A 22906-nucleotide genomic window follows, 5' to 3' on the forward strand; every position below is an offset into this window, starting at 1 on the left:
AATCCCTACATGTACGAGGCTGTGGTTTTCCGCTAGGAAGTTGAGGACTGATCAAATCCAGCCAGGACTGAATTTTCGCCGGAAGGGAAAGTGTTCAAGTGCGTACCTTCTCTTCACAACGGCCAGAAATCTGGCATAAGGATTTCAGAGTGATTCCTCGTTAGTATAGTGGACAGTATCTCTGCCTGTCACGCAGAAGACCAGGTTTCGATTCCCTGACGGGGAGAGTCTTCGTCAAACAGTAAGCGTATAGTCAGACTGGAAGCGTAGTCTTTTTTAATTGACCAAGTGAATAATTTTCTTTTGCAGACAGGGCGGGAAAAAGGTCAATGTTTCCGCCCAGTTTCGAACTGGGGACCTTTCGCGTGTAAGGCGAACGTGATAACCACTACACTACGGAAACCACAGCTAGGTTTCTTTTGAACATATGCCTGCTCTTTGCGGAAGATCTTGATCTGATGGCTTCATCATGACTTGACCTTCATCACTATGCTACAGTTTGACGTCAGTTCTAAAGCGGTCGGGATGAGAATCAATTCCTACATGTACGAGGCTGTGGTTTTCCGCTAGGAAGTTGAGGACTGATCAAACCCAGCCAGGACTAAATTTTCGCCGGAAGGGAAAGTGTTCAAGTGCGTACCTTCTCTTCACCACGGCCAGAAATCTGGCATAAGGATTTCAGAGTGATTCCTCGTTAGTATAGTGGACAGTATCTCTGCCTGTCATGCAGAAGACCAGGTTTCGATTCCCTGACGGGGAGAGTCTTCGTCAAACAGTAAGCGTATACTCAGACTGGAAGCGTAGTCTTTTTTAATTGACGAAGTGAATAATTTTCTTTTGCAGAGAAGGCGGGATAAAGGTCAATGTTTCCGCCCAGTTTCGAACTGGGGACCTTTCGCGTGTAAGGCGAACGTGATAACCACTACACTACAAAAACCACGGCTAGGTTTCTCTTGAACATATCCCTGCTCTTTGCGGAAGATCTTGATCTGATGGCTTCATCATGACTTGACCTTCATCACTATGCTACAGTTTGACGTCAGTTCTAAAGCGGTCGGGATGAGAATCAATTCCTACATGTACGAGGCTGTGGTTTTCCGCTAGGAAGTTGAGGACTGATCAAACCCAGCCAGGACTGAATTTTCGCCGGAAGGGAAAGTGTTCAAGTGCGTACCTTCTCTTCACCACGGCCAGAAATCTGGCATAAGGATTTCAGAGTGATTCCTCGTTAGTATAGTGGACAGTATCTCTGCCTGTCATGCAGAAGACCAGGTTTCGATTCCCTGACGGGGAGAGTCTTCGTCAAACAGTAAGCGTATGCTCAGACTGGAAGCGTAGTCTTTTTTAATTGACCAAGTGAATAATTTTCTTTTGCAGAGAAGGCGGGATAAAGGTCAATGTTTCCGCCCAGTTTCGAACTGGGGACCTTTCGCGTGTAAGGCGAACGTGATAACCACTACACTACAAAAACCACGGCTAGGTTTCTCTTGAACATATCCCTGCTCTTTGCGGAAGATCTTGATCTGATGGCTTCATCATGACTTGACCTTCATCACTATGCTACAGTTTGACGTCAGTTCTAAAGCGGTCGGGATGAGAATCAATTCCTACATGTACGAGGCTGTGGTTTTCCGCTAGGAAGTTGAGGACTGATCAAACCCAGCCAGGACTGAATTTTTGCCGGAAGGGAAAGTGTTCAAGTGCGTACCTTCTCTTCACAACGGCCAGAAATCTGGCATAAGGATTTCAGAGTGATTCCTCGTTAGTATAGTGGACAGTATCTCTGCCTGTCATGCAGAAGACCAGGGTTCGATTCCCTGACGGGGAGAGTCTTCGTCAAACAGTAAGCGTATAGTCAGACTGGAAGCGTAGTTTTTTTTAATTGACCAAGTGAATAATTTTCTTTTGCAGACAGGGCGGGAAAAAGGTCAATGTTTCCGCCCAGGTTCGAACTGGGGACCTTCCGCGTGCAAGGCGAACGTGATAACCACTACACTACGGAAACCACAGCTAGGTTTCTTTTAAACATATGCCTGCTCTTTGCGGAAGATCTTGATCTGATGGCTTCATCATGACTTGACCGTCATCACTATGCTACAGTTTAAAGTCAGTTCTAAAGCGGTCGGGATGAGAATCAATCCCTACATGTACGAGGCTGTGGTTTTCCGCTAGGAAGTTGAGGACTGATCAAATCCAGCCAGGACTGAATTTTCGCCGGAAGGGAAAGTGTTCAAGTGCGTACCTTCTCTTCACAACGGCCAGAAATCTGGCATAAGGATTTCAGAGTGATTCCTCGTTAGTATAGTGGACAGTATCTCTGCCTGTCACGCAGAAGACCAGGTTTCGATTCCCTGACGGGGAGAGTCTTCGTCAAACAGTAAGCGTATAGTCAGACTGGAAGCGTAGTCTTTTTTAATTGACCAAGTGAATAATTTTCTTTTGCAGACAGGGCGGGAAAAAGGTCAATGTTTCCGCCCAGTTTCGAACTGGGGACCTTTCGCGTGTAAGGCGAACGTGATAACCACTACACTACGGAAACCACAGCTAGGTTTCTTTTGAACATATGCCTGCTCTTTGCGGAAGATCTTGATCTGATGGCTTCATCATGACTTGACCTTCATCACTATGCTACAGTTTGACGTCAGTTCTAAAGCGGTCGGGATGAGAATCAATTCCTACATGTACGAGGCTGTGGTTTTCCGCTAGGAAGTTGAGGACTGATCAAACCCAGCCAGGACTGAATTTTCGCCGGAAGGCAGAGAAGGCGGGATAAAGGTCAATGTTTCCGCCCAGTTTCGAACTGGGGACCTTTCGCGTGTAAGGCGAACGTGATAACCACTACACTACAAAAACCACGGCTAGGTTTCTCTTGAACATATCCCTGCTCTTTGCGGAAGATCTTGATCTGATGGCTTCATCATGACTTGACCTTCATCACTATGCTACAGTTTGACGTCAGTTCTAAAGCGGTCGGGATGAGAATCAATTCCTACATGTACGAGGCTGTGGTTTTCCGCTAGGAAGTTGAGGACTGATCAAATCCAGCCAGGACTGAATTTTCGCCGGAAGGGAAAGTGTTCAAGTGCGTACCTTCTCTTCACAACGGCCAGAAATCTGGCATAAGGATTTCAGAGTGATTCCTCGTTAGTATAGTGGACAGTATCTCTGCCTGTCACGCAGAAGACCAGGTTTCGATTCCCTGACGGGGAGAGTCTTCGTCAAACAGTAAGCGTATAGTCAGACTGGAAGCGTAGTCTTTTTTAATTGACCAAGTGAATAATTTTCTTTTGCAGAGAAGGCGGGATAAAGGTCAATGTTTCCGCCCAGTTTCGAACTGGGGACCTTTCGCGTGTAAGGCGAACGTGATAACCACTACACTACAAAAACCACGGCTAGGTTTCTCTTGAACATATCCCTGCTCTTTGCGGAAGATCTTGATCTGATGGCTTCATCATGACTTGACCTTCATCACTATGCTACAGTTTGACGTCAGTTCTAAAGCGGTCGGGATGAGAATCAATTCCTACATGTACGAGGCTGTGGTTTTCCGCTAGGAAGTTGAGGACTGATCAAACCCAGCCAGGACTGAATTTTTGCCGGAAGGGAAAGTGTTCAAGTGCGTACCTTCTCTTCACAACGGCCAGAAATCTGGCATAAGGATTTCAGAGTGATTCCTCGTTAGTATAGTGGACAGTATCTCTGCCTGTCATGCAGAAGACCAGGGTTCGATTCCCTGACGGGGAGAGTCTTCGTCAAACAGTAAGCGTATAGTCAGACTGGAAGCGTAGTTTTTTTTAATTGACCAAGTGAATAATTTTCTTTTGCAGACAGGGCGGGAAAAAGGTCAATGTTTCCGCCCAGGTTCGAACTGGGGACCTTCCGCGTGTAAGGCGAACGTGATAACCACTACACTACGGAAACCACAGCTAGGTTTCTTTTAAACATATGCCTGCTCTTTGCGGAAGATCTTGATCTGATGGCTTCATCATGACTTGACCGTCATCACTATGCTACAGTTTAAAGTCAGTTCTAAAGCGGTCGGGATGAGAATCAATCCCTACATGTACGAGGCTGTGGTTTTCCGCTAGGAAGTTGAGGACTGATCAAATCCAGCCAGGACTGAATTTTCGCCGGAAGGGAAAGTGTTCAAGTGCGTACCTTCTCTTCACAACGGCCAGAAATCTGGCATAAGGATTTCAGAGTGATTCCTCGTTAGTATAGTGGACAGTATCTCTGCCTGTCACGCAGAAGACCAGGTTTCGATTCCCTGACGGGGAGAGTCTTCGTCAAACAGTAAGCGTATAGTCAGACTGGAAGCGTAGTCTTTTTTAATTGACCAAGTGAATAATTTTCTTTTGCAGACAGGGCGGGAAAAAGGTCAATGTTTCCGCCCAGTTTCGAACTGGGGACCTTTCGCGTGTAAGGCGAACGTGATAACCACTACACTACGGAAACCACAGCTAGGTTTCTTTTGAACATATGCCTGCTCTTTGCGGAAGATCTTGATCTGATGGCTTCATCATGACTTGACCTTCATCACTATGCTACAGTTTGACGTCAGTTCTAAAGCGGTCGGGATGAGAATCAATTCCTACATGTACGAGGCTGTGGTTTTCCGCTAGGAAGTTGAGGACTGATCAAACCCAGCCAGGACTGAATTTTCGCCGGAAGGGAAAGTGTTCAAGTGCGTACCTTCTCTTCACCACGGCCAGAAATCTGGCATAAGGATTTCAGAGTGATTCCTCGTTAGTATAGTGGACAGTATCTCTGCCTGTCATGCAGAAGACCAGGTTTCGATTCCCTGACGGGGAGAGTCTTCGTCAAACAGTAAGCGTATGCTCAGACTGGAAGCGTAGTCTTTTTTAATTGACCAAGTGAATAATTTTCTTTTGCAGAGAAGGCGGGATAAAGGTCAATGTTTCCGCCCAGTTTCGAACTGGGGACCTTTCGCGTGTAAGGCGAACGTGATAACCACTACACTACAAAAACCACGGCTAGGTTTCTCTTGAACATATCCCTGCTCTTTGCGGAAGATCTTGATCTGATGGCTTCATCATGACTTGACCTTCATCACTATGCTACAGTTTGACGTCAGTTCTAAAGCGGTCGGGATGAGAATCAATTCCTACATGTACGAGGCTGTGGTTTTCCGCTAGGAAGTTGAGGACTGATCAAACCCAGCCAGGACTGAATTTTTGCCGGAAGGGAAAGTGTTCAAGTGCGTACCTTCTCTTCACAACGGCCAGAAATCTGGCATAAGGATTTCAGAGTGATTCCTCGTTAGTATAGTGGACAGTATCTCTGCCTGTCATGCAGAAGACCAGGGTTCGATTCCCTGACGGGGAGAGTCTTCGTCAAACAGTAAGCGTATAGTCAGACTGGAAGCGTAGTTTTTTTTAATTGACCAAGTGAATAATTTTCTTTTGCAGACAGGGCGGGAAAAAGGTCAATGTTTCCGCCCAGGTTCGAACTGGGGACCTTCCGCGTGTAAGGCGAACGTGATAACAACTACACTACGGAAACCACAGCTAGGTTTCTTTTAAACATATGCCTGCTCTTTGCGGAAGATCTTGATCTGATGGCTTCATCATGACTTGACCGTCATCACTATGCTACAGTTTAAAGTCAGTTCTAAAGCGGTCGGGATGAGAATCAATCCCTACATGTACGAGGCTGTGGTTTTCCGCTAGGAAGTTGAGGACTGATCAAATCCAGCCAGGACTGAATTTTCGCCGGAAGGGAAAGTGTTCAAGTGCGTACCTTCTCTTCACAACGGCCAGAAATCTGGCATAAGGATTTCAGAGTGATTCCTCGTTAGTATAGTGGACAGTATCTCTGCCTGTCACGCAGAAGACCAGGTTTCGATTCCCTGACGGGGAGAGTCTTCGTCAAACAGTAAGCGTATAGTCAGACTGGAAGCGTAGTCTTTTTTAATTGACCAAGTGAATAATTTTCTTTTGCAGACAGGGCGGGAAAAAGGTCAATGTTTCCGCCCAGTTTCGAACTGGGGACCTTTCGCGTGTAAGGCGAACGTGATAACCACTACACTACGGAAACCACAGCTAGGTTTCTTTTGAACATATGCCTGCTCTTTGCGGAAGATCTTGATCTGATGGCTTCATCATGACTTGACCTTCATCACTATGCTACAGTTTGACGTCAGTTCTAAAGCGGTCGGGATGAGAATCAATTCCTACATGTACGAGGCTGTGGTTTTCCGCTAGGAAGTTGAGGACTGATCAAACCCAGCCAGGACTGAATTTTCGCCGGAAGGGAAAGTGTTCAAGTGCGTACCTTCTCTTCACCACGGCCAGAAATCTGGCATAAGGATTTCAGAGTGATTCCTCGTTAGTATAGTGGACAGTATCTCTGCCTGTCATGCAGAAGACCAGGTTTCGATTCCCTGACGGGGAGAGTCTTCGTCAAACAGTAAGCGTATGCTCAGACTGGAAGCGTAGTCTTTTTTAATTGACCAAGTGAATAATTTTCTTTTGCAGAGAAGGCGGGATAAAGGTCAATGTTTCCGCCCAGTTTCGAACTGGGGACCTTTCGCGTGTAAGGCGAACGTGATAACCACTACACTACAAAAACCACGGCTAGGTTTCTCTTGAACATATCCCTGCTCTTTGCGGAAGATCTTGATCTGATGGCTTCATCATGACTTGACCTTCATCACTATGCTACAGTTTGACGTCAGTTCTAAAGCGGTCGGGATGAGAATCAATTCCTACATGTACGAGGCTGTGGTTTTCCGCTAGGAAGTTGAGGACTGATCAAACCCAGCCAGGACTGAATTTTTGCCGGAAGGGAAAGTGTTCAAGTGCGTACCTTCTCTTCACAACGGCCAGAAATCTGGCATAAGGATTTCAGAGTGATTCCTCGTTAGTATAGTGGACAGTATCTCTGCCTGTCATGCAGAAGACCAGGGTTCGATTCCCTGACGGGGAGAGTCTTCGTCAAACAGTAAGCGTATAGTCAGACTGGAAGCGTAGTTTTTTTTAATTGACCAAGTGAATAATTTTCTTTTGCAGACAGGGCGGGAAAAAGGTCAATGTTTCCGCCCAGGTTCGAACTGGGGACCTTCCGCGTGTAAGGCGAACGTGATAACCACTACACTACGGAAACCACAGCTAGGTTTCTTTTAAACATATGCCTGCTCTTTGCGGAAGATCTTGATCTGATGGCTTCATCATGACTTGACCGTCATCACTATGCTACAGTTTAAAGTCAGTTCTAAAGCGGTCGGGATGAGAATCAATCCCTACATGTACGAGGCTGTGGTTTTCCGCTAGGAAGTTGAGGACTGATCAAATCCAGCCAGGACTGAATTTTCGCCGGAAGGGAAAGTGTTCAAGTGCGTACCTTCTCTTCACAACGGCCAGAAATCTGGCATAAGGATTTCAGAGTGATTCCTCGTTAGTATAGTGGACAGTATCTCTGCCTGTCACGCAGAAGACCAGGTTTCGATTCCCTGACGGGGAGAGTCTTCGTCAAACAGTAAGCGTATAGTCAGACTGGAAGCGTAGTCTTTTTTAATTGACCAAGTGAATAATTTTCTTTTGCAGACAGGGCGGGAAAAAGGTCAATGTTTCCGCCCAGTTTCGAACTGGGGACCTTTCGCGTGTAAGGCGAACGTGATAACCACTACACTACGGAAACCACAGCTAGGTTTCTTTTGAACATATGCCTGCTCTTTGCGGAAGATCTTGATCTGATGGCTTCATCATGACTTGACCTTCATCACTATGCTACAGTTTGACGTCAGTTCTAAAGCGGTCGGGATGAGAATCAATTCCTACATGTACGAGGCTGTGGTTTTCCGCTAGGAAGTTGAGGACTGATCAAACCCAGCCAGGACTGAATTTTCGCCGGAAGGGAAAGTGTTCAAGTGCGTACCTTCTCTTCACCACGGCCAGAAATCTGGCATAAGGATTTCAGAGTGATTCCTCGTTAGTATAGTGGACAGTATCTCTGCCTGTCATGCAGAAGACCAGGTTTCGATTCCCTGACGGGGAGAGTCTTCGTCAAACAGTAAGCGTATGCTCAGACTGGAAGCGTAGTCTTTTTTAATTGACCAAGTGAATAATTTTCTTTTGCAGAGAAGGCGGGATAAAGGTCAATGTTTCCGCCCAGTTTCGAACTGGGGACCTTTCGCGTGTAAGGCGAACGTGATAACCACTACACTACAAAAACCACGGCTAGGTTTCTCTTGAACATATCCCTGCTCTTTGCGGAAGATCTTGATCTGATGGCTTCATCATGACTTGACCTTCATCACTATGCTACAGTTTGACGTCAGTTCTAAAGCGGTCGGGATGAGAATCAATTCCTACATGTACGAGGCTGTGGTTTTCCGCTAGGAAGTTGAGGACTGATCAAACCCAGCCAGGACTGAATTTTTGCCGGAAGGGAAAGTGTTCAAGTGCGTACCTTCTCTTCACAACGGCCAGAAATCTGGCATAAGGATTTCAGAGTGATTCCTCGTTAGTATAGTGGACAGTATCTCTGCCTGTCATGCAGAAGACCAGGGTTCGATTCCCTGACGGGGAGAGTCTTCGTCAAACAGTAAGCGTATAGTCAGACTGGAAGCGTAGTTTTTTTTAATTGACCAAGTGAATAATTTTCTTTTGCAGACAGGGCGGGAAAAAGGTCAATGTTTCCGCCCAGGTTCGAACTGGGGACCTTCCGCGTGTAAGGCGAACGTGATAACAACTACACTACGGAAACCACAGCTAGGTTTCTTTTAAACATATGCCTGCTCTTTGCGGAAGATCTTGATCTGATGGCTTCATCATGACTTGACCGTCATCACTATGCTACAGTTTAAAGTCAGTTCTAAAGCGGTCGGGATGAGAATCAATCCCTACATGTACGAGGCTGTGGTTTTCCGCTAGGAAGTTGAGGACTGATCAAATCCAGCCAGGACTGAATTTTCGCCGGAAGGGAAAGTGTTCAAGTGCGTACCTTCTCTTCACAACGGCCAGAAATCTGGCATAAGGATTTCAGAGTGATTCCTCGTTAGTATAGTGGACAGTATCTCTGCCTGTCACGCAGAAGACCAGGTTTCGATTCCCTGACGGGGAGAGTCTTCGTCAAACAGTAAGCGTATAGTCAGACTGGAAGCGTAGTCTTTTTTAATTGACCAAGTGAATAATTTTCTTTTGCAGACAGGGCGGGAAAAAGGTCAATGTTTCCGCCCAGTTTCGAACTGGGGACCTTTCGCGTGTAAGGCGAACGTGATAACCACTACACTACGGAAACCACAGCTAGGTTTCTTTTGAACATATGCCTGCTCTTTGCGGAAGATCTTGATCTGATGGCTTCATCATGACTTGACCTTCATCACTATGCTACAGTTTGACGTCAGTTCTAAAGCGGTCGGGATGAGAATCAATTCCTACATGTACGAGGCTGTGGTTTTCCGCTAGGAAGTTGAGGACTGATCAAACCCAGCCAGGACTGAATTTTCGCCGGAAGGGAAAGTGTTCAAGTGCGTACCTTCTCTTCACCACGGCCAGAAATCTGGCATAAGGATTTCAGAGTGATTCCTCGTTAGTATAGTGGACAGTATCTCTGCCTGTCATGCAGAAGACCAGGTTTCGATTCCCTGACGGGGAGAGTCTTCGTCAAACAGTAAGCGTATGCTCAGACTGGAAGCGTAGTCTTTTTTAATTGACCAAGTGAATAATTTTCTTTTGAAGAGAAGGCGGGATAAAGGTCAATGTTTCCGCCCAGTTTCGAACTGGGGACCTTTCGCGTGTAAGGCGAACGTGATAACCACTACACTACAAAAACCACGGCTAGGTTTCTCTTGAACATATCCCTGCTCTTTGCGGAAGATCTTGATCTGATGGCTTCATCATGACTTGACCTTCATCACTATGCTACAGTTTGACGTCAGTTCTAAAGCGGTCGGGATGAGAATCAATTCCTACATGTACGAGGCTGTGGTTTTCCGCTAGGAAGTTGAGGACTGATCAAACCCAGCCAGGACTGAATTTTTGCCGGAAGGGAAAGTGTTCAAGTGCGTACCTTCTCTTCACAACGGCCAGAAATCTGGCATAAGGATTTCAGAGTGATTCCTCGTTAGTATAGTGGACAGTATCTCTGCCTGTCATGCAGAAGACCAGGGTTCGATTCCCTGACGGGGAGAGTCTTCGTCAAACAGTAAGCGTATAGTCAGACTGGAAGCGTAGTTTTTTTTAATTGACCAAGTGAATAATTTTCTTTTGCAGACAGGGCGGGAAAAAGGTCAATGTTTCCGCCCAGGTTCGAACTGGGGACCTTCCGCGTGTAAGGCGAACGTGATAACCACTACACTACGGAAACCACAGCTAGGTTTCTTTTAAACATATGCCTGCTCTTTGCGGAAGATCTTGATCTGATGGCTTCATCATGACTTGACCGTCATCACTATGCTACAGTTTAAAGTCAGTTCTAAAGCGGTCGGGATGAGAATCAATCCCTACATGTACGAGGCTGTGGTTTTCCGCTAGGAAGTTGAGGACTGATCAAATCCAGCCAGGACTGAATTTTCGCCGGAAGGGAAAGTGTTCAAGTGCGTACCTTCTCTTCACAACGGCCAGAAATCTGGCATAAGGATTTCAGAGTGATTCCTCGTTAGTATAGTGGACAGTATCTCTGCCTGTCACGCAGAAGACCAGGTTTCGATTCCCTGACGGGGAGAGTCTTCGTCAAACAGTAAGCGTATAGTCAGACTGGAAGCGTAGTCTTTTTTAATTGACCAAGTGAATAATTTTCTTTTGCAGACAGGGCGGGAAAAAGGTCAATGTTTCCGCCCAGTTTCGAACTGGGGACCTTTCGCGTGTAAGGCGAACGTGATAACCACTACACTACGGAAACCACAGCTAGGTTTCTTTTGAACATATGCCTGCTCTTTGCGGAAGATCTTGATCTGATGGCTTCATCATGACTTGACCTTCATCACTATGCTACAGTTTGACGTCAGTTCTAAAGCGGTCGGGATGAGAATCAATTCCTACATGTACGAGGCTGTGGTTTTCCGCTAGGAAGTTGAGGACTGATCAAACCCAGCCAGGACTGAATTTTCGCCGGAAGGCAGAGAAGGCGGGATAAAGGTCAATGTTTCCGCCCAGTTTCGAACTGGGGACCTTTCGCGTGTAAGGCGAACGTGATAACCACTACACTACAAAAACCACGGCTAGGTTTCTCTTGAACATATCCCTGCTCTTTGCGGAAGATCTTGATCTGATGGCTTCATCATGACTTGACCTTCATCACTATGCTACAGTTTGACGTCAGTTCTAAAGCGGTCGGGATGAGAATCAATTCCTACATGTACGAGGCTGTGGTTTTCCGCTAGGAAGTTGAGGACTGATCAAATCCAGCCAGGACTGAATTTTCGCCGGAAGGGAAAGTGTTCAAGTGCGTACCTTCTCTTCACAACGGCCAGAAATCTGGCATAAGGATTTCAGAGTGATTCCTCGTTAGTATAGTGGACAGTATCTCTGCCTGTCACGCAGAAGACCAGGTTTCGATTCCCTGACGGGGAGAGTCTTCGTCAAACAGTAAGCGTATAGTCAGACTGGAAGCGTAGTCTTTTTTAATTGACCAAGTGAAAAATTTTCTTTTGCAGACAGGGCGGGAAAAAGGTCAATGTTTCCGCCCAGTTTCGAACTGGGGACCTTTCGCGTGTAAGGCGAACGTGATAACCACTACACTACGGAAACCACAGCTCGGTTTCTTTTGAACATATGCCTGCTCTTTGCGGAAGATCTTGATCTGATGGCTTCATCATGACTTGACCTTCATCACTATGCTACAGTTTGACGTCAGTTCTAAAGCGGTCGGGATGAGAATCAATTCCTACATGTACGAGGCTGTGGTTTTCCGCTAGGAAGTTGAGGACTGATCAAACCCAGCCAGGACTGAATTTTTGCCGGAAGGGAAAGTGTTCAAGTGCGTACCTTCTCTTCACAACGGCCAGAAATCTGGCATAAGGATTTCAGAGTGATTCCTCGTTAGTATAGTGGACAGTATCTCTGCCTGTCATGCAGAAGACCAGGGTTCGATTCCCTGACGGGGAGAGTCTTCGTCAAACAGTAAGCGTATAGTCAGACTGGAAGCGTAGTTTTTTTTAATTGACCAAGTGAATAATTTTCTTTTGCAGACAGGGCGGGAAAAAGGTCAATGTTTCCGCCCAGGTTCGAACTGGGGACCTTCCGCGTGTAAGGCGAACGTGATAACCACTACACTACGGAAACCACAGCTAGGTTTCTTTTAAACATATGCCTGCTCTTTGCGGAAGATCTTGATCTGATGGCTTCATCATGACTTGACCGTCATCACTATGCTACAGTTTAAAGTCAGTTCTAAAGCGGTCGGGATGAGAATCAATCCCTACATGTACGAGGCTGTGGTTTTCCGCTAGGAAGTTGAGGACTGATCAAATCCAGCCAGGACTGAATTTTCGCCGGAAGGGAAAGTGTTCAAGTGCGTACCTTCTCTTCACAACGGCCAGAAATCTGGCATAAGGATTTCAGAGTGATTCCTCGTTAGTATAGTGGACAGTATCTCTGCCTGTCACGCAGAAGACCAGGTTTCGATTCCCTGACGGGGAGAGTCTTCGTCAAACAGTAAGCGTATAGTCAGACTGGAAGCGTAGTCTTTTTTAATTGACCAAGTGAATAATTTTCTTTTGCAGACAGGGCGGGAAAAAGGTCAATGTTTCCGCCCAGTTTCGAACTGGGGACCTTTCGCGTGTAAGGCGAACGTGATAACCACTACACTACGGAAACCACAGCTAGGTTTCTTTTGAACATATGCCTGCTCTTTGCGGAAGATCTTGATCTGATGGCTTCATCATGACTTGACCTTCATCACTATGCTACAGTTTGACGTCAGTTCTAAAGCGGTCGGGATGAGAATCAATTCCTACATGTACGAGGCTGTGGTTTTCCGCTAGGAAGTTGAGGACTGATCAAACCCAGCCAGGACTGAATTTTCGCCGGAAGGGAAAGTGTTCAAGTGCGTACCTTCTCTTCACCACGGCCAGAAATCTGGCATAAGGATTTCAGAGTGATTCCTCGTTAGTATAGTGGACAGTATCTCTGCCTGTCATGCAGAAGACCAGGTTTCGATTCCCTGACGGGGAGAGTCTTCGTCAAACAGTAAGCGTATGCTCAGACTGGAAGCGTAGTCTTTTTTAATTGACCAAGTGAATAATTTTCTTTTGCAGAGAAGGCGGGATAAAGGTCAATGTTTCCGCCCAGTTTCGAACTGGGGACCTTTCGCGTGTAAGGCGAACGTGATAACCACTACACTACAAAAACCACGGCTAGGTTTCTCTTGAACATATCCCTGCTCTTTGCGGAAGATCTTGATCTGATGGCTTCATCATGACTTGACCTTCATCACTATGCTACAGTTTGACGTCAGTTCTAAAGCGGTCGGGATGAGAATCAATTCCTACATGTACGAGGCTGTGGTTTTCCGCTAGGAAGTTGAGGACTGATCAAACCCAGCCAGGACTGAATTTTTGCCGGAAGGGAAAGTGTTCAAGTGCGTACCTTCTCTTCACAACGGCCAGAAATCTGGCATAAGGATTTCAGAGTGATTCCTCGTTAGTATAGTGGACAGTATCTCTGCCTGTCATGCAGAAGACCAGGGTTCGATTCCCTGACGGGGAGAGTCTTCGTCAAACAGTAAGCGTATAGTCAGACTGGAAGCGTAGTTTTTTTTAATTGACCAAGTGAATAATTTTCTTTTGCAGACAGGGCGGGAAAAAGGTCAATGTTTCCGCCCAGGTTCGAACTGGGGACCTTCCGCGTGTAAGGCGAACGTGATAACCACTACACTACGGAAACCACAGCTAGGTTTCTTTTAAACATATGCCTGCTCTTTGCGGAAGATCTTGATCTGATGGCTTCATCATGACTTGACCGTCATCACTATGCTACAGTTTAAAGTCAGTTCTAAAGCGGTCGGGATGAGAATCAATCCCTACATGTACGAGGCTGTGGTTTTCCGCTAGGAAGTTGAGGACTGATCAAATCCAGCCAGGACTGAATTTTCGCCGGAAGGGAAAGTGTTCAAGTGCGTACCTTCTCTTCACAACGGCCAGAAATCTGGCATAAGGATTTCAGAGTGATTCCTCGTTAGTATAGTGGACAGTATCTCTGCCTGTCATGCAGAAGACCAGGGTTCGATTCCCTGACGGGGAGAGTCTTCGTCAAACAGTAAGCGTATAGTCAGACTGGAAGCGTAGTTTTTTTTAATTGACCAAGTGAATAATTTTCTTTTGCAGACAGGGCGGGAAAAAGGTCAATGTTTCCGCCCAGGTTCGAACTGGGGACCTTCCGCGTGTAAGGCGAACGTGATAACCACTACACTACGGAAACCACAGCTAGGTTTCTTTTAAACATATGCCTGCTCTTTGCGGAAGATCTTGATCTGATGGCTTCATCATGACTTGACCGTCATCACTATGCTACAGTTTAAAGTCAGTTCTAAAGCGGTCGGGATGAGAATCAATCCCTACATGTACGAGGCTGTGGTTTTCCGCTAGGAAGTTGAGGACTGATCAAATCCAGCCAGGACTGAATTTTCGCCGGAAGGGAAAGTGTTCGAGTGCGTACCTTCTCTTCACAACGGCCAGAAATCTGGCATAAGGATTTCAGAGTGATTCCTCGTTAGTATAGTGGACAGTATCTCTGCCTGTCACGCAGAAGACCAGGTTTCGATTCCCTGACGGGGAGAGTCTTCGTCAAACAGTAAGCGTATAGTCAGACTGGAAGCGTAGTCTTTTTTAATTGACCAAGTGAATAATTTTCTTTTGCAGACAGGGCGGGAAAAAGGTCAATGTTTCCGCCCAGTTTCGAACTGGGGACCTTTCGCGTGTAAGGCGAACGTGATAACCACTACACTACGGAAACCACAGCTAGGTTTCTTTTGAACATATGCCTGCTCTTTGCGGAAGATCTTGATCTGATGGCTTCATCATGACTTGACCTTCATCACTATGCTACAGTTTGACGTCAGTTCTAAAGCGGTCGGGATGAGAATCAATTCCTACATGTACGAGGCTGTGGTTTTCCGCTAGGAAGTTGAGGACTGATCAAACCCAGCCAGGACTGAATTTTCGCCGGAAGGGAAAGTGTTCAAGTGCGTACCTTCTCTTCACAACGGCCAGAAATCTGGCATAAGGATTTCAGAGTGATTCCTCGTTAGTATAGTGGACAGTATCTCTGCCTGTCATGCAGAAGACCAGGGTTCGATTCCCTGACGGGGAGAGTCTTCGTCAAACAGTAAGCGTATAGTCAGACTGGAAGCGTAGTTTTTTTTAATTGACCAAGTGAATAATTTTCTTTTGCAGACAGGGCGGGAAAAAGGTCAATGTTTCCGCCCAGGTTCGAACTGGGGACCTTCCGCGTGTAAGGCGAACGTGATAACCACTACACTACGGAAACCACAGCTAGGTTTCTTTTAAACATATGCCTGCTCTTTGCGGAAGATCTTGATCTGATGGCTTCATCATGACTTGACCGTCATCACTATGCTACAGTTTAAAGTCAGTTCTAAAGCGGTCGGGATGAGAATCAATCCCTACATGTACGAGGCTGTGGTTTTCCGCTAGGAAGTTGAGGACTGATCAAATCCAGCCAGGACTGAATTTTCGCCGGAAGGGAAAGTGTTCAAGTGCGTACCTTCTCTTCACAACGGCCAGAAATCTGGCATAAGGATTTCAGAGTGATTCCTCGTTAGTATAGTGGACAGTATCTCTGCCTGTCACGCAGAAGACCAGGTTTCGATTCCCTGACGGGGAGAGTCTTCGTCAAACAGTAAGCGTATAGTCAGACTGGAAGCGTAGTCTTTTTTAATTGACCAAGTGAATAATTTTCTTTTGCAGACAGGGCTAGAAAAAGGTCAATGTTTCCGCCCAGTTTCGAACTGGGGACCTTTCGCGTGTAAGGCGAACGTGATAACCACTACACTACGGAAACCACAGCTAGGTTTCTTTTGAACATATGCCTGCTCTTTGCGGAAGATCTTGATCTGATGGCTTCATCATGACTTGACCTTCATCACTATGCTACAGTTTGACGTCAGTTCTAAAGCGGTCGGGATGAGAATCAATTCCTACATGTACGAGGCTGTGGTTTTCCGCTAGGAAGTTGAGGACTGATCAAACCCAGCCAGGACTGAATTTTCGCCGGAAGGGAAAGTGTTCAAGTGCGTACCTTCTCTTCACCACGGCCAGAAATCTGGCATAAGGATTTCAGAGTGATTCCTCGTTAGTATAGTGGACAGTATCTCTGCCTGTCATGCAGAAGACCAGGTTTCGATTCCCTGACGGGGAGAGTCTTCGTCAAACAGTAAGCGTATGCTCAGACTGGAAGCGTAGTCTTTTTTAATTGACCAAGTGAATAATTATCTTTTGCAGAGAAGACGGGATAAAGGTCAATGTTTCCGCCCAGTTTCGAACTGGGGACCTTTCGCGTGTAAGGCGAACGTGATAACCACTACACTACAAAAACCACGGCTAGGTTTCTCTTGAACATATCCCTGCTCTTTGCGGAAGATCTTGATCTGATGGCTTCATCATGACTTGACCTTCATCACTATGCTACAGTTTGACGTCAGTTCTAAAGCGGTCGGGATGAGAATCAATTCCTACATGTACGAGGCTGTGGTTTTCCGCTAGGAAGTTGAGGACTGATCAAACCCAGCCAGGACTGAATTTTTGCCGGAAGGGAAAGTGTTCAAGTGCGTACCTCCTCTTCACAACGGCCAGAAATCTGGCATAAGGATTTCAGAGTGATTCCTCGTTAGTATAGTGGACAGTATCTCTGCCTGTCATGCAGAAGACCAGGGTTCGATTCCCTGACGGGGAGAGTCTTCGTCAAACAGTAAGTGTATAGTCAGACTGGAAGCGTAGTCTTTTTTAATTGACCAAGTGAATAATTTTCTTTTGCAGACAGGGCGGGAAAAAGGTCAATGTTTCCGCCCAGGTTCGAACTGGGGACCTTCCGCGTGTAAGGCGAACGTGATAACCACTACACTACGGAAACCACAGCTAGGTTTCTTTTAAACATATGCCTGCTCTTTGCGGAAGATCTTGATCTGATGGCTTCATCATGACTTGACCGTCATCACTATGCTACAGTTTAAAGTCAGTTCTAAAGCGGTCGGGATGAGAATCAATCCCTACATGTACGAGGCTGTGGTTTTCCGCTAGGAAGTTGAGGACTGATCAAATCCAGCCAGGACTGAATTTTCGCCGGAAGGGAAAGTGTTCAAGTGCGTACCTTCTCTTCACAACGGCCAGAAATCTGGCATAAGGATTTCAGAGTGATTCCTCGTTAGTATAGTGGACAGTATCTCTGCCTGTCACGCAGAAGACCAGGTTTCGATTCCCTGACGGGGAGAGTCTTCGTCAAACAGTAAGCGTATAGTCAGACTGGAAGCGTAGTCTTTTTTAATTGACCAAGTGAATAATTTTCTTTTGCAGACAGGGCGGGAAAAAGGTCAATGTTTCCGCCCAGTTTCGAACTGGGGACCTTTCGCGTGTAAGGCGAACGTGATAACCACTACACTACGGAAACCACAGCTAGGTTTCTTTTGAACATATGCCTGCTCTTTGCGGAAGATCTTGATCTGATGGCTTCATCATGACTTGACCTTCATCACTATGCTACAGTTTGACGTCAGTTCTAAAGCGGTCGGGATGAGAATCAATTCCTACATGTACGAGGCTGTGGTTTTCCGCTAGGAAGTTGAGGACTGATCAAACCCAGCCAGGACTGAATTTTCGCCGGAAGGCAGAGAAGGCGGGATAAAGGTCAATGTTTCCGCCCAGTTTCGAACTGGGGACCTTTCGCGTGTAAGGCGAACGTGATAACCACTACACTACAAAAACCACGGCTAGGTTTCTCTTGAACATATCCCTGCTCTTTGCGGAAGATCTTGATCTGATGGCTTCATCATGACTTGACCTTCATCACTATGCTACAGTTTGACGTCAGTTCTAAAGCGGTCGGGATGAGAATCAATTCCTACATGTACGAGGCTGTGGTTTTCCGCTAGGAAGTTGAGGACTGATCAAATCCAGCCAGGACTGAATTTTCGCCGGAAGGGAAAGTGTTCAAGTGCGTACCTTCTCTTCACAACGGCCAGAAATCTGGCATAAGGATTTCAGAGTGATTCCTCGTTAGTATAGTGGACAGTATCTCTGCCTGTCACGCAGAAGACCAGGTTTCGATTCCCTGACGGGGAGAGTCTTCGTCAAACAGTAAGCGTATAGTCAGACTGGAAGCGTAGTCTTTTTTAATTGACCAAGTGAAAAATTTTCTTTTGCAGACAGGGCGGGAAAAAGGTCAATGTTTCCGCCCAGTTTCGAACTGGGGACCTTTCGCGTGTAAGGCGAACGTGATAACCACTACACTACGGAAACCACAGCTCGGTTTCTTTTGAACATATGCCTGCTCTTTGCGGAAGATCTTGATCTGATGGCTTCATCATGACTTGACCTTCATCACTATGCTACAGTTTGACGTCAGTTCTAAAGCGGTCGGGATGAGAATCAATTCCTACATGTACGAGGCTGTGGTTTTCCGCTAGGAAGTTGAGGACTGATCAAACCCAGCCAGGACTGAATTTTCGCCGGAAGGGAAAGTGTTCAAGTGCGTACCTTCTCTTCACCACGGCCAGAAATCTGGCATAAGGATTTCAGAGTGATTCCTCGTTAGTATAGTGGACAGTATCTCTGCCTGTCATGCAGAAGACCAGGTTTCGATTCCCTGACGGGGAGAGTCTTCGTCAAACAGTAAGCGTATGCTCAGACTGGAAGCGTAGTCTTTTTTAATTGACGAAGTGAATAATTTTCTTTTGCAGAGAAGGCGGGATAAAGGTCAATGTTTCCGCCCAGTTTCGAACTGGGGACCTTTCGCGTGTAAGGCGAACGTGATAACCACTACACTACAAAAACCACGGCTAGGTTTCTCTTGAACATATCCCTGCTCTTTGCGGAAGATCTTGATCTGATGGCTTCATCATGACTTGACCTTCATCACTATGCTACAGTTTGACGTCAGTTCTAAAGCGGTCGGGATGAGAATCAATTCCTACATGTACGAGGCTGTGGTTTTCCGCTAGGAAGTTGAGGACTGATCAAACCCAGCCAGGACTGAATTTTTGCCGGAAGGGAAAGTGTTCAAGTGCGTACCTTCTCTTCACAACGGCCAGAAATCTGGCATAAGGATTTCAGAGTGATTCCTCGTTAGTATAGTGGACAGTATCTCTGCCTGTCATGCAGAAGACCAGGGTTCGATTCCCTGACGGGGAGAGTCTTCGTCAAACAGTAAGCGTATAGTCAGACTGGAAGCGTAGTTTTTTTTAATTGACCAAGTGAATAATTTTCTTTTGCAGACAGGGCGGGAAAAAGGTCAATGTTTCCGCCCAGGTTCGAACTGGGGACCTTCCGCGTGTAAGGCGAACGTGATAACCACTACACTACGGAAACCACAGCTAGGTTTCTTTTAAACATATGCCTGCTCTTTGCGGAAGATCTTGATCTGATGGCTTCATCATGACTTGACCGTCATCACTATGCTACAGTTTAAAGTCAGTTCTAAAGCGGTCGGGATGAGAATCAATCCCTACATGTACGAGGCTGTGGTTTTCCGCTAGGAAGTTGAGGACTGATCAAATCCAGCCAGGACTGAATTTTCGCCGGAAGGGAAAGTGTTCAAGTGCGTACCTTCTCTTCACAACGGCCAGAAATCTGGCATAAGGATTTCAGAGTGATTCCTCGTTAGTATAGTGGACAGTATCTCTGCCTGTCACGCAGAAGACCAGGTTTCGATTCCCTGACGGGGAGAGTCTTCGTCAAACAGTAAGCGTATAGTCAGACTGGAAGCGTAGTCTTTTTTAATTGACCAAGTGAATAATTTTCTTTTGCAGACAGGGCGGGAAAAAGGTCAATGTTTCCGCCCAGTTTCGAACTGGGGACCTTTCGCGTGTAAGGCGAACGTGATAACCACTACACTACGGAAACCACAGCTAGGTTTCTTTTGAACATATGCCTGCTCTTTGCGGAAGATCTTGATCTGATGGCTTCATCATGACTTGACCTTCATCACTATGCTACAGTTTGACGTCAGTTCTAAAGCGGTCGGGATGAGAATCAATTCCTACATGTACGAGGCTGTGGTTTTCCGCTAGGAAGTTGAGGACTGATCAAACCCAGCCAGGACTGAATTTTCGCCGGAAGGGAAAGTGTTCAAGTGCGTACCTTCTCTTCACCACGGCCAGAAATCTGGCATAAGGATTTCAGAGTGATTCCTCGTTAGTATAGTGGACAGTATCTCTGCCTGTCATGCAGAAGACCAGGTTTCGATTCCCTGACGGGGAGAGTCTTCGTCAAACAGTAAGCGTATGCTCAGACTGGAAGCGTAGTCTTTTTTAATTGACCAAGTGAATAATTTTCTTTTGCAGAGAAGGCGGGATAAAGGTCAATGTTTCCGCCCAGTTTCGAACTGGGGACCTTTCGCGTGTAAGGCGAACGTGATAACCACTACACTACAAAAACCACGGCTAGGTTTCTCTTGAACATATCCCTGCTCTTTGCGGAAGATCTTGATCTGATGGCTTCATCATGACTTGACCTTCATCACTATGCTACAGTTTGACGTCAGTTCTAAAGCGGTCGGGATGAGAATCAATTCCTACATGTACGAGGCTGTGGTTTTCCGCTAGGAAGTTGAGGACTGATCAAACCCAGCCAGGACTGAATTTTTGCCGGAAGGGAAAGTGTTCAAGTGCGTACCTTCTCTTCACAACGGCCAGAAATCTGGCATAAGGATTTCAGAGTGATTCCTCGTTAGTATAGTGGACAGTATCTCTGCCTGTCATGCAGAAGACCAGGGTTCGATTCCCTGACGGGGAGAGTCTTCGTCAAACAGTAAGCGTATAGTCAGACTGGAAGCGTAGTCTTTTTTAATTGACCAAGTGAATAATTTTCTTTTGCAGACAGGGCGGGAAAAAGGTCAATGTTTCCGCCCAGGTTCGAACTGGGGACCTTCCGCGTGTAAGGCGAACGTGATAACCACTACACTACGGAAACCACAGCTAGGTTTCTTTTAAACATATGCCTGCTCTTTGCGGAAGATCTTGATCTGATGGCTTCATCATGACTTGACCGTCATCACTATGCTACAGTTTAAAGTCAGTTCTAAAGCGGTCGGGATGAGAATCAATCCCTACATGTACGAGGCTGTGGTTTTCCGCTAGGAAGTTGAGGACTGATCAAATCCAGCCAGGACTGAATTTTCGCCGGAAGGGAAAGTGTTCAAGTGCGTACCTTCTCTTCACAACGGCCAGAAATCTGGCATAAGGATTTCAGAGTGATTCCTCGTTAGTATAGTGGACAGTATCTCTGCCTGTCACGCAGAAGACCAGGTTTCGATTCCCTGACGGGGAGAGTCTTCGTCAAACAGTAAGCGTATAGTCAGACTGGAAGCGTAGTCTTTTTTAATTGACCAAGTGAATAATTTTCTTTTGCAGACAGGGCGGGAAAAAGGTCAATGTTTCCGCCCAGTTTCGAACTGGGGACCTTTCGCGTGTAAGGCGAACGTGATAACCACTACACTACGGAAACCACAGCTAGGTTTCTTTTGAACATATGCCTGCTCTTTGCGGACGATCTTGATCTGATGGCTTCATCATGACTTGACCTTCATCACTATGCTACAGTTTGACGTCAGTTCTAAAGCGGTCGGGATGAGAATCAATTCCTACATGTACGAGGCTGTGGTTTTCCGCTAGGAAGTTGAGGACTGATCAAACCCAGCCAGGACTGAATTTTCGCCGGAAGGGAAAGTGTTCAAGTGCGTACCTTCTCTTCACCACGGCCAGAAATCTGGCATAAGGATTTCAGAGTGATTCCTCGTTAGTATAGTGGACAGTATCTCTGCCTGTCATGCAGAAGACCAGGTTTCGATTCCCTGACGGGGAGAGTCTTCGTCAAACAGTAAGCGTATGCTCAGACTGGAAGCGTAGTCTTTTTTAATTGACCAAGTGAATAATTTTCTTTTGCAGAGAAGGCGGGATAAAGGTCAATGTTTCCGCCCAGTTTCGAACTGGGGACCTTTCGCGTGTAAGGCGAACGTGATAACCACTACACTACAAAAACCACGGCTAGGTTTCTCTTGAACATATCCCTGCTCTTTGCGGAAGATCTTGATCTGATGGCTTCATCATGACTTGACCTTCATCACTATGCTACAGTTTGACGTCAGTTCTAAAGCGGTCGGGATGAGAATCAATTCCTACATGTACGAGGCTGTGGTTTTCCGCTAGGAAGTTGAGGACTGATCAAACCCAGCCAGGACTGAATTTTTGCCGGAAGGGAAAGTGTTCAAGTGCGTACCTTCTCTTCACAACGGCCAGAAATCTGGCATAAGGATTTCAGAGTGATTCCTCGTTAGTATAGTGGACAGTATCTCTGCCTGTCATGCAGAAGACCAGGGTTCGATTCCCTGACGGGGAGAGTCTTCGTCAAACAGTAAGCGTATAGTCAGACTGGAAGCGTAGTCTTTTTTAATTGACCAAGTGAATAATTTTCTTTTGCAGACAGGGCGGGAAAAAGGTCAATGTTTCCGCCCAGGTTCGAACTGGGGACCTTCCGCGTGTAAGGCGAACGTGATAACCACTACACTACGGAAACCACAGCTAGGTTTCTTTTAAACATATGCCTGCTCTTTGCGGAAGATCTTGATCTGATGGCTTCATCATGACTTGACCGTCATCACTATGCTACAGTTTAAAGTCAGTTCTAAAGCGGTCGGGATGAGAATCAATCCCTACATGTACGAGGCTGTGGTTTTCCGCTAGGAAGTTGAGGACTGATCAAATCCAGCCAGGACTG

General features: G+C 46.4%; 58 non-coding genes across 58 annotated transcripts; 14 read left to right on the plus strand and 44 right to left on the minus strand.

The window, feature by feature from the left end:
• Window positions 1-330: 330 nt before the first annotated feature.
• On the minus strand, window positions 331-403 carry trnav-uac (transfer RNA valine (anticodon UAC)). Its single transcript has one exon. It is a non-coding gene; the product is annotated as a tRNA-Val (tRNA).
• A 461-nt stretch (window positions 404-864) lies between these two features.
• trnav-uac (transfer RNA valine (anticodon UAC)) lies at window positions 865-937 on the minus strand. Its single transcript has one exon. It is a non-coding gene; the product is annotated as a tRNA-Val (tRNA).
• Window positions 938-1398: 461 nt separating this feature from the next.
• trnav-uac (transfer RNA valine (anticodon UAC)) lies at window positions 1399-1471 on the minus strand. The gene has a single exon. It is a non-coding gene; the product is annotated as a tRNA-Val (tRNA).
• Window positions 1472-1756: 285 nt separating this feature from the next.
• trnad-guc (transfer RNA aspartic acid (anticodon GUC)) lies at window positions 1757-1828 on the plus strand. The gene has a single exon. It is a non-coding gene; the product is annotated as a tRNA-Asp (tRNA).
• A 104-nt stretch (window positions 1829-1932) lies between these two features.
• On the minus strand, window positions 1933-2005 carry trnaa-ugc (transfer RNA alanine (anticodon UGC)). Its single transcript has one exon. It is a non-coding gene; the product is annotated as a tRNA-Ala (tRNA).
• A 461-nt stretch (window positions 2006-2466) lies between these two features.
• On the minus strand, window positions 2467-2539 carry trnav-uac (transfer RNA valine (anticodon UAC)). The gene has a single exon. It is a non-coding gene; the product is annotated as a tRNA-Val (tRNA).
• Window positions 2540-2780: 241 nt separating this feature from the next.
• trnav-uac (transfer RNA valine (anticodon UAC)) lies at window positions 2781-2853 on the minus strand. Its single transcript has one exon. It is a non-coding gene; the product is annotated as a tRNA-Val (tRNA).
• A 461-nt stretch (window positions 2854-3314) lies between these two features.
• On the minus strand, window positions 3315-3387 carry trnav-uac (transfer RNA valine (anticodon UAC)). Its single transcript has one exon. It is a non-coding gene; the product is annotated as a tRNA-Val (tRNA).
• A 285-nt stretch (window positions 3388-3672) lies between these two features.
• trnad-guc (transfer RNA aspartic acid (anticodon GUC)) lies at window positions 3673-3744 on the plus strand. Its single transcript has one exon. It is a non-coding gene; the product is annotated as a tRNA-Asp (tRNA).
• A 104-nt stretch (window positions 3745-3848) lies between these two features.
• On the minus strand, window positions 3849-3921 carry trnav-uac (transfer RNA valine (anticodon UAC)). The gene has a single exon. It is a non-coding gene; the product is annotated as a tRNA-Val (tRNA).
• A 461-nt stretch (window positions 3922-4382) lies between these two features.
• Window positions 4383-4455, minus strand: trnav-uac (transfer RNA valine (anticodon UAC)). Its single transcript has one exon. It is a non-coding gene; the product is annotated as a tRNA-Val (tRNA).
• Window positions 4456-4916: 461 nt separating this feature from the next.
• trnav-uac (transfer RNA valine (anticodon UAC)) lies at window positions 4917-4989 on the minus strand. Its single transcript has one exon. It is a non-coding gene; the product is annotated as a tRNA-Val (tRNA).
• Window positions 4990-5274: 285 nt separating this feature from the next.
• trnad-guc (transfer RNA aspartic acid (anticodon GUC)) lies at window positions 5275-5346 on the plus strand. The gene has a single exon. It is a non-coding gene; the product is annotated as a tRNA-Asp (tRNA).
• Window positions 5347-5450: 104 nt separating this feature from the next.
• trnav-uac (transfer RNA valine (anticodon UAC)) lies at window positions 5451-5523 on the minus strand. Its single transcript has one exon. It is a non-coding gene; the product is annotated as a tRNA-Val (tRNA).
• A 461-nt stretch (window positions 5524-5984) lies between these two features.
• trnav-uac (transfer RNA valine (anticodon UAC)) lies at window positions 5985-6057 on the minus strand. The gene has a single exon. It is a non-coding gene; the product is annotated as a tRNA-Val (tRNA).
• A 461-nt stretch (window positions 6058-6518) lies between these two features.
• Window positions 6519-6591, minus strand: trnav-uac (transfer RNA valine (anticodon UAC)). Its single transcript has one exon. It is a non-coding gene; the product is annotated as a tRNA-Val (tRNA).
• A 285-nt stretch (window positions 6592-6876) lies between these two features.
• On the plus strand, window positions 6877-6948 carry trnad-guc (transfer RNA aspartic acid (anticodon GUC)). The gene has a single exon. It is a non-coding gene; the product is annotated as a tRNA-Asp (tRNA).
• Window positions 6949-7052: 104 nt separating this feature from the next.
• Window positions 7053-7125, minus strand: trnav-uac (transfer RNA valine (anticodon UAC)). The gene has a single exon. It is a non-coding gene; the product is annotated as a tRNA-Val (tRNA).
• A 461-nt stretch (window positions 7126-7586) lies between these two features.
• Window positions 7587-7659, minus strand: trnav-uac (transfer RNA valine (anticodon UAC)). Its single transcript has one exon. It is a non-coding gene; the product is annotated as a tRNA-Val (tRNA).
• Window positions 7660-8120: 461 nt separating this feature from the next.
• On the minus strand, window positions 8121-8193 carry trnav-uac (transfer RNA valine (anticodon UAC)). Its single transcript has one exon. It is a non-coding gene; the product is annotated as a tRNA-Val (tRNA).
• Window positions 8194-8478: 285 nt separating this feature from the next.
• On the plus strand, window positions 8479-8550 carry trnad-guc (transfer RNA aspartic acid (anticodon GUC)). Its single transcript has one exon. It is a non-coding gene; the product is annotated as a tRNA-Asp (tRNA).
• A 104-nt stretch (window positions 8551-8654) lies between these two features.
• trnav-uac (transfer RNA valine (anticodon UAC)) lies at window positions 8655-8727 on the minus strand. Its single transcript has one exon. It is a non-coding gene; the product is annotated as a tRNA-Val (tRNA).
• Window positions 8728-9188: 461 nt separating this feature from the next.
• On the minus strand, window positions 9189-9261 carry trnav-uac (transfer RNA valine (anticodon UAC)). The gene has a single exon. It is a non-coding gene; the product is annotated as a tRNA-Val (tRNA).
• A 461-nt stretch (window positions 9262-9722) lies between these two features.
• Window positions 9723-9795, minus strand: trnav-uac (transfer RNA valine (anticodon UAC)). The gene has a single exon. It is a non-coding gene; the product is annotated as a tRNA-Val (tRNA).
• A 285-nt stretch (window positions 9796-10080) lies between these two features.
• trnad-guc (transfer RNA aspartic acid (anticodon GUC)) lies at window positions 10081-10152 on the plus strand. The gene has a single exon. It is a non-coding gene; the product is annotated as a tRNA-Asp (tRNA).
• Window positions 10153-10256: 104 nt separating this feature from the next.
• Window positions 10257-10329, minus strand: trnav-uac (transfer RNA valine (anticodon UAC)). The gene has a single exon. It is a non-coding gene; the product is annotated as a tRNA-Val (tRNA).
• A 461-nt stretch (window positions 10330-10790) lies between these two features.
• trnav-uac (transfer RNA valine (anticodon UAC)) lies at window positions 10791-10863 on the minus strand. The gene has a single exon. It is a non-coding gene; the product is annotated as a tRNA-Val (tRNA).
• A 241-nt stretch (window positions 10864-11104) lies between these two features.
• Window positions 11105-11177, minus strand: trnav-uac (transfer RNA valine (anticodon UAC)). The gene has a single exon. It is a non-coding gene; the product is annotated as a tRNA-Val (tRNA).
• Window positions 11178-11638: 461 nt separating this feature from the next.
• Window positions 11639-11711, minus strand: trnav-uac (transfer RNA valine (anticodon UAC)). The gene has a single exon. It is a non-coding gene; the product is annotated as a tRNA-Val (tRNA).
• Window positions 11712-11996: 285 nt separating this feature from the next.
• Window positions 11997-12068, plus strand: trnad-guc (transfer RNA aspartic acid (anticodon GUC)). Its single transcript has one exon. It is a non-coding gene; the product is annotated as a tRNA-Asp (tRNA).
• Window positions 12069-12172: 104 nt separating this feature from the next.
• Window positions 12173-12245, minus strand: trnav-uac (transfer RNA valine (anticodon UAC)). The gene has a single exon. It is a non-coding gene; the product is annotated as a tRNA-Val (tRNA).
• Window positions 12246-12706: 461 nt separating this feature from the next.
• trnav-uac (transfer RNA valine (anticodon UAC)) lies at window positions 12707-12779 on the minus strand. The gene has a single exon. It is a non-coding gene; the product is annotated as a tRNA-Val (tRNA).
• A 461-nt stretch (window positions 12780-13240) lies between these two features.
• trnav-uac (transfer RNA valine (anticodon UAC)) lies at window positions 13241-13313 on the minus strand. The gene has a single exon. It is a non-coding gene; the product is annotated as a tRNA-Val (tRNA).
• Window positions 13314-13598: 285 nt separating this feature from the next.
• trnad-guc (transfer RNA aspartic acid (anticodon GUC)) lies at window positions 13599-13670 on the plus strand. The gene has a single exon. It is a non-coding gene; the product is annotated as a tRNA-Asp (tRNA).
• A 104-nt stretch (window positions 13671-13774) lies between these two features.
• On the minus strand, window positions 13775-13847 carry trnav-uac (transfer RNA valine (anticodon UAC)). The gene has a single exon. It is a non-coding gene; the product is annotated as a tRNA-Val (tRNA).
• A 285-nt stretch (window positions 13848-14132) lies between these two features.
• On the plus strand, window positions 14133-14204 carry trnad-guc (transfer RNA aspartic acid (anticodon GUC)). Its single transcript has one exon. It is a non-coding gene; the product is annotated as a tRNA-Asp (tRNA).
• A 104-nt stretch (window positions 14205-14308) lies between these two features.
• On the minus strand, window positions 14309-14381 carry trnav-uac (transfer RNA valine (anticodon UAC)). Its single transcript has one exon. It is a non-coding gene; the product is annotated as a tRNA-Val (tRNA).
• A 461-nt stretch (window positions 14382-14842) lies between these two features.
• trnav-uac (transfer RNA valine (anticodon UAC)) lies at window positions 14843-14915 on the minus strand. Its single transcript has one exon. It is a non-coding gene; the product is annotated as a tRNA-Val (tRNA).
• Window positions 14916-15200: 285 nt separating this feature from the next.
• trnad-guc (transfer RNA aspartic acid (anticodon GUC)) lies at window positions 15201-15272 on the plus strand. Its single transcript has one exon. It is a non-coding gene; the product is annotated as a tRNA-Asp (tRNA).
• Window positions 15273-15376: 104 nt separating this feature from the next.
• On the minus strand, window positions 15377-15449 carry trnav-uac (transfer RNA valine (anticodon UAC)). Its single transcript has one exon. It is a non-coding gene; the product is annotated as a tRNA-Val (tRNA).
• A 461-nt stretch (window positions 15450-15910) lies between these two features.
• trnav-uac (transfer RNA valine (anticodon UAC)) lies at window positions 15911-15983 on the minus strand. Its single transcript has one exon. It is a non-coding gene; the product is annotated as a tRNA-Val (tRNA).
• Window positions 15984-16444: 461 nt separating this feature from the next.
• Window positions 16445-16517, minus strand: trnav-uac (transfer RNA valine (anticodon UAC)). The gene has a single exon. It is a non-coding gene; the product is annotated as a tRNA-Val (tRNA).
• A 285-nt stretch (window positions 16518-16802) lies between these two features.
• trnad-guc (transfer RNA aspartic acid (anticodon GUC)) lies at window positions 16803-16874 on the plus strand. Its single transcript has one exon. It is a non-coding gene; the product is annotated as a tRNA-Asp (tRNA).
• Window positions 16875-16978: 104 nt separating this feature from the next.
• Window positions 16979-17051, minus strand: trnav-uac (transfer RNA valine (anticodon UAC)). The gene has a single exon. It is a non-coding gene; the product is annotated as a tRNA-Val (tRNA).
• A 461-nt stretch (window positions 17052-17512) lies between these two features.
• Window positions 17513-17585, minus strand: trnav-uac (transfer RNA valine (anticodon UAC)). Its single transcript has one exon. It is a non-coding gene; the product is annotated as a tRNA-Val (tRNA).
• A 241-nt stretch (window positions 17586-17826) lies between these two features.
• trnav-uac (transfer RNA valine (anticodon UAC)) lies at window positions 17827-17899 on the minus strand. Its single transcript has one exon. It is a non-coding gene; the product is annotated as a tRNA-Val (tRNA).
• Window positions 17900-18360: 461 nt separating this feature from the next.
• On the minus strand, window positions 18361-18433 carry trnav-uac (transfer RNA valine (anticodon UAC)). The gene has a single exon. It is a non-coding gene; the product is annotated as a tRNA-Val (tRNA).
• Window positions 18434-18894: 461 nt separating this feature from the next.
• Window positions 18895-18967, minus strand: trnav-uac (transfer RNA valine (anticodon UAC)). Its single transcript has one exon. It is a non-coding gene; the product is annotated as a tRNA-Val (tRNA).
• A 285-nt stretch (window positions 18968-19252) lies between these two features.
• trnad-guc (transfer RNA aspartic acid (anticodon GUC)) lies at window positions 19253-19324 on the plus strand. Its single transcript has one exon. It is a non-coding gene; the product is annotated as a tRNA-Asp (tRNA).
• Window positions 19325-19428: 104 nt separating this feature from the next.
• On the minus strand, window positions 19429-19501 carry trnav-uac (transfer RNA valine (anticodon UAC)). Its single transcript has one exon. It is a non-coding gene; the product is annotated as a tRNA-Val (tRNA).
• A 461-nt stretch (window positions 19502-19962) lies between these two features.
• Window positions 19963-20035, minus strand: trnav-uac (transfer RNA valine (anticodon UAC)). Its single transcript has one exon. It is a non-coding gene; the product is annotated as a tRNA-Val (tRNA).
• A 461-nt stretch (window positions 20036-20496) lies between these two features.
• On the minus strand, window positions 20497-20569 carry trnav-uac (transfer RNA valine (anticodon UAC)). Its single transcript has one exon. It is a non-coding gene; the product is annotated as a tRNA-Val (tRNA).
• A 285-nt stretch (window positions 20570-20854) lies between these two features.
• Window positions 20855-20926, plus strand: trnad-guc (transfer RNA aspartic acid (anticodon GUC)). Its single transcript has one exon. It is a non-coding gene; the product is annotated as a tRNA-Asp (tRNA).
• Window positions 20927-21030: 104 nt separating this feature from the next.
• trnav-uac (transfer RNA valine (anticodon UAC)) lies at window positions 21031-21103 on the minus strand. Its single transcript has one exon. It is a non-coding gene; the product is annotated as a tRNA-Val (tRNA).
• A 461-nt stretch (window positions 21104-21564) lies between these two features.
• trnav-uac (transfer RNA valine (anticodon UAC)) lies at window positions 21565-21637 on the minus strand. The gene has a single exon. It is a non-coding gene; the product is annotated as a tRNA-Val (tRNA).
• Window positions 21638-22098: 461 nt separating this feature from the next.
• trnav-uac (transfer RNA valine (anticodon UAC)) lies at window positions 22099-22171 on the minus strand. The gene has a single exon. It is a non-coding gene; the product is annotated as a tRNA-Val (tRNA).
• A 285-nt stretch (window positions 22172-22456) lies between these two features.
• On the plus strand, window positions 22457-22528 carry trnad-guc (transfer RNA aspartic acid (anticodon GUC)). The gene has a single exon. It is a non-coding gene; the product is annotated as a tRNA-Asp (tRNA).
• Window positions 22529-22632: 104 nt separating this feature from the next.
• On the minus strand, window positions 22633-22705 carry trnav-uac (transfer RNA valine (anticodon UAC)). The gene has a single exon. It is a non-coding gene; the product is annotated as a tRNA-Val (tRNA).
• Window positions 22706-22906: the final 201 nt, after the last annotated feature.

This window comes from Pungitius pungitius, unplaced genomic scaffold, assembly GCF_949316345.1.
Source record: "Pungitius pungitius unplaced genomic scaffold, fPunPun2.1 scaffold_33, whole genome shotgun sequence".
Classification (NCBI taxonomy): Eukaryota; Metazoa; Chordata; class Actinopteri; order Perciformes; family Gasterosteidae; genus Pungitius; species Pungitius pungitius.